We start from the raw sequence: 5,758 nt of genomic DNA, 5'->3' as shown, positions 1-5,758 counted from the left end.
CTACCATAACTTTTGCTTATTTAACATATTTAATTTACCTTTTGGGAATCCCGAACCATTTATCTATATAGTAAGGAAAAATTACGTATGATACACTCTTTGGGCACAACACACACTATTAGCACGAATAAACAGATCTTAAATGATTAACTACATACCTTGTATGAAATGTTCTAAATCATACAATACATTGCCCAATAAATATACGAGCATGCCCGAAATCACACATAAATACAAGGAGCAATATCAAAAAGAAATATCTGAGCGTCTCAGTACTCGCAAACAAGCCAAAAAAAACAAAAACAAAAAAAAAATGATTAGCGAAAAAAAAAAAAGCTAAAAAAATTTTCTTTCATACTTGGGTATTAGTGGTCTTTTTCTTGTACGGATTAAAATTCGAAGGCGCAACACTCCATCCTATAAAATAAGGGATTTTCACTGGTATTCTAATATACCGGTAGGTTAAGTTTTTTATCTATTAGATTTGTATAGAATCACGTAAAAGTCAAAACATACGCAGATTTAACGGTTAGAAAAAATTGACCTATCGCTGCGCCAGGTGTACCAGAGAATCTCTTATAAAACAAAGGGCTTGTTTAGAAGTTCAAATAATGTCATTTGAATCAGAATTTAAATTTTTAAACTTTATGTGAGAGAAAATACTATAGCTGAACTATTTAAATTCAAAATTTGGTGATATAAAACACTGTAGCAAAACCCAAAATTGAAACCGGTGGGTGTGACGTGTCGGAGGTTGACATGAGTAAATATACCACTTGTCGAAATCGGATCCAACGAGATATTCCAACCACAATCTTTCGAATCAGTCTCATTTTTTGTTTCTACAATGGGTTGGATGATCTAACAAGAAGTTGAGTAGATTATGGAGTTCTAGTAACCGGTGGTGACATGTTAAATAGAAGCCATGAAAGTGCGACTTGTGAAATAATGTATTGTCACTACTCGAGGATTTGCACATCCCTCACCCAACTTTAGCCGTGTTGTTTTGTGATAACAAGGCTGCTCTCCACATAGCAGTAAATTATATTTTCCACGAGCGTACCGAACATATAGTGATCGATTGCCACCTTGTCAGAGAATCCAAAACTAACTGAAAATTCATAATATTCATTCTCCGTATTACAATAGTTTAAATGTTTTTTTTTAATTAGTTAATCCCTTAGTTGGGTGTTTTCGTAATTCGTGAAACTAGCTGTATGGTCAACAGACTTTATTTTTATTTTTTTGCCTTTACCAAATGGTGAACTGGAGGTTTGTTGCATCTTGTCTCCGGCCACCATATATCTTTTTCTTCTTCGCCATTTCTGAAAATTAATGTGAAAGAAAGCTTTTCTTCAATATTCTTTCTCTGATACAATGCCATGATTCCCCTTGAGGCACATAAGAAATGCACATACATTCGAATGTCTCTTCAAATACACAACACTTTTTCCTATAATTGGTTATTTGAAATTACGTTTTAAAAACGTGGTCTTTGCATTATACTACATTTCATTTGAGTTGTTGTTGTGCACAGCAATCGCTATCAAATTAACTTCTATGATTTGATGGAAAGTTGCACTAAAAAATGAGCTGAAAGTCTAAATTCATATTATAGCCAGAAAAAATACACCAACAATGAAAGTGCCTAAAAGCTGTCATTCAGCGAATGATTACAGAGATTACGAGCATGTTTTTTTTACCGATTCGAGTTTAGAATTTTAGTTTTGCTACAGTGAAAAGCTCTCAGAAACAGTCACATTTAACTTTTTTGCCATAATAAAAAACTCTCACATAAAGTCACATCTCAACTCGAATTAAACTCAAATCAACGGACTAAACGGACCCTAAAATTCAATGAGCTTCCCAGTCTTTCAATTTCTTGCTTCCTTTAGGTTTCACTATCGGTGCGTTCATTCCAGCCATTTTTGCATTGTACTTTGCACGAAGAGGATCATTGTATGTCCATCTGCGGAACATCCAGAAAATCAGAACGAGTCTTTTGGGGATCAAATAAGATACAGAGCGATTACATCAATGATAAAAGCGTACAATTGCAATGAAAGAATCATTAGTTTTATTCTCTTATCATGGAAGATCTAGGAACTAGCAAGCTTCTGTTAAATCCTAGCCCTAAAAACAAAGTCGATCTTCTCCACATGCACAAATTTATCTGTTTATTTAGGCATGAAGTATAAGTTTTCATGTGCCATTATATCAACCTATTTCCCCAAGGCACAAATCATATAAAAGTTCATCAAACCCATATCTATGAAGTTCCCAACAACTGAATGGACAATATCTAAATATTTCTCCAATCAGGAGATATCTTGCAAGCAAACACACACAAACACATAGAATAACATGGTAAGAAATCATCTGAAAGAATAACCAGGGAAATCCAAAGCCGTCCTTGCCTTTTAGAAAAAGGAAGGTAAGTCGATGCATATTGTAACTCATCCAGAAAAAGAATTTTCATTATAGAGCTTGAAAATTCTAGATAATTGAATGAAACATATATTGGAATGCAAAGTACAATCGCTAATTTTTAAAAGCGAAATAAGTATAAAATAGATTGAGATGAGAGCTTACGGGTACTCATCTCACGGGTTATTCCAGTCAGGAGTATCCTCATTGACAAGATGCGTCTATTTAGTCCTTCCACTCCGTACAAAATGCTTGACCTGCATGACCTTGGGCAATATGGTCTTGTTTATCTTATCTTCTCCGGTCAGGTCAGAGAAATCACGAGTTTAGATACCATCCGTTCTGATGGTAGCAGCATGGTCATCTGCTTCTGATTGGAAGAAAGCACCTTTGTGATAATATTTCTGCATGAACCTCCACTTCTGCTTTGGCTTTGGAGGCACTCTCAGATTCTCTCTCTCCCACTCCCTCCTTTCTTCCTCTGTCATGTTTCTCACTCTCTCAATTTCTTCCTTCTCCTTCAACGACGCTTCTCAGTCCTCCCTGTCCCTCTTGACCCTGGCTATCTCCCTCACCTTCCAAGCCTCGTATTCCTCTGCCTCGTTAATCTCATCATCCGTATCAATGTCAGCACTATTTGCCTCCTGCTCTAGTCTCTTCTGAATTTCCGCATCCTTCCCGATTTCCTCAACTACAATCTGCTTCGTCTCCTTTTTCCTCTCCTCCAATTTCTTATTCTTCAGCTCCTCGAGTGCCCGCTCTTCAGTCTGCAACTGCATCCCTCTCCGATTTGGGAACAAAGACGGGCTTCATCATCACTATACCAGTGAGCTCTTCTTCCGAGTCAGTCTCATACTCAGATTCCTCTTCCTCCTCTTCCTCTTCTTCTTCCTCATCCTCTGACAGAAGAAGCAGAGCTTCTTCTTGCACCCTTTGACGCAATCGCTCTTTAATCCTACACGTTCTCTCTTCCAAAGCATCTGCATACTCTTCCTCTGCATCCAAACCCTCCTGTCTTTTAGTCTCCTCTTCAATCACTGACACAATCTCAGAGCCTCCTCTTCAATCATTGACACAATCTCAGCTTGGCGGATGTGCCGGTGATCAGCTCTCACTTCCTCACGATTATCTATCCTACTCTCTGCCAAACAACGCAGCCTGGGATCATCTTTCCTGGCAATTCCAGAATCTTCCTGAGTAGGAAATGCTTTTTCCAGGGCAGCTGCCCTGGCCATTCTGATATTCCCATCTTCATCAGCATCATCCACCCACTCAGGCGCTTTACCAGGCCAATACCTCTTAACTTTGTTTGGCCAATTTTACCTCTGAGTTTGTCCCTGATGGCAATCACAGTATCACTAACGCCCACGGTAGCCCACATTGTAACACACTTCTACCAGCACCACTGCAAGAGAAGGATGAAATCCAGCAAAATTTTCTTTGCTATTGCTTCTTCTGAGTAGTGTTAAGAAACGTACAAAACAACTACTAATCACATTTATATATCTCCCAAGACTCTTGATCCTCTGCAAAAAGGATTAAAGTGAAGAACTTTAGCAGAAAAAAAATGCCCCAAAGTAGCTATAATTCATGCTTTTTTTTTTTTTTAGGAGAAGAAAGTATCTATTATCCAATAGATACAATCAATGGTGGAAGATATCAGCCATTGAAATGCCTCTTTCTATCCAAAAATCAAATAAGAATAAATCATGTATCGTAAAAACGATACATAAAACATTTATTAAAGTGCCTGGAAGAAGAAATAAGACATGAGGACAATTATGAGAGAAAGAAAATTTAAATGCAAAACAAACTTGAAAAAAATAAAAATAAGAAATAAAAATAATAATTAGGATATAAATAATAAATTAGTGGCATGATTAAGAAACATAAATAGAAAAATATACTTAACTTGAAACCACAATCAAATTTCCAGCGTATGTATTGAAGGATTGCACTATTCAACCAAGGTTGATTTTTTTATTTATTTTAATACATAGCAAAGTAAAACACTTTTAGGGAATAAAAAACACTAAAAAATAGTAATTAAAATAAGACATGTAATAAGAAATAAGAGTGGTTATTGACTTTTGAAATAAAAGTAATTAATAAAATGCAGTTATCCTAATAAGGGGGAATTTTTTTAAATGTTTCAAAATGAAATGGGGGAAAATTTTGAATAACTGTATCCAAAAGTAACTGTCCATATTAGCAGAAATCTGCAAACAAGATAATAGTAGTAAGATTTGACGTTAAAAAGATATTAAAATATATATTGTTTAAAGAATTATAAAGATGAGAAAGAGTAACTTATAAGGAAACTTAAGTAATGTAGCATTTAGATCTAAATCACTAACTTTTCCGTTATTTAATGATAAGAACTAAATAAAATCATAAGAAGTTGTCATCATAAACTAGATAATATGAGTTAAACTTTAAGAAAAGAACTATTGAAATACCCATAAGGGATACTATTTAAAATCTTACATGAAGAGACTAACACTGACTAAAGAAAATTGTGAAGTAGGAGAAAAATATCAATTGTAACAAAACAGAGGAAGAAAAAATCTAAGGGTAAAGTATAACTATGATACAAGACAATGACGGAAATTATTACATACAGATAAACATCAAACATGTATAGCAGAACGTGAGTCAATAGGAAAAAATCAATTAGGTAAAGGAACAAGCACAAAACCTTCGCATAATGCAACAAGTGCAGAAACTAACTAAAGAAACACCCAGATAAACATGGATAAACTTAAGGATATTCCAGGAAAAAAAAAATGCCAAAGTGGGGATACATATGGATTACATAAAAAGCTCCAACCCAATCTAGTTACCAAACAAAGAAAGAGGAAAATAATCTTAAACAATACAAATCATTAAAAAACCATTCACACAGTGCTTAATCCAAACACTATCTATAACATATTTTGGTCAACATCAATACTTATTACTATCATAGTATAGACATAAAATAGTTAGGACAACATAAAAGAAATTATAGAAGTCTACTACTTTCTAAAGTAACGGGATGATAATTAATACATTGTACTAAAACAATCAAATTATGCAAATGTAGTACCATACTCTAAGGGTGTGTTTGGTTGCAGTAAGGGAATAGTAATAGTAATGGTAATGAGATTGGTAATGGTAATGGAATGAAAAAGAAAATTAATTCATTTGTTTGATTGTAATTTTAGGAATACTATGGAATGGAACATGAATATTTTCATATTGACAAAATTATCCTTATATTATATATAACATTAATATTTTATATATCAATATAATTAATATAATATATAAAATGTAATATAATATAATA

General features: G+C 34.2%; 1 pseudogene; it reads right to left on the bottom strand.

The window, feature by feature from the left end:
* Positions 1–1,854: 1,854 nt before the first annotated feature.
* LOC21385335 lies at positions 1,855–3,808 on the bottom strand (annotated as a pseudogene).
* Between the last annotated feature and the right edge of the window lie 1,950 nt (positions 3,809–5,758).

This window comes from Morus notabilis, unplaced genomic scaffold (genome assembly GCF_000414095.1).
Source record: "Morus notabilis unplaced genomic scaffold, ASM41409v2 Scaffold3875, whole genome shotgun sequence".
Taxonomy (NCBI): domain Eukaryota; kingdom Viridiplantae; phylum Streptophyta; class Magnoliopsida; order Rosales; family Moraceae; genus Morus; species Morus notabilis.
The sequence above is the reverse complement of the archived record's forward strand: the minus strand, read 5'-3'. Positions and strand labels throughout refer to the sequence as shown.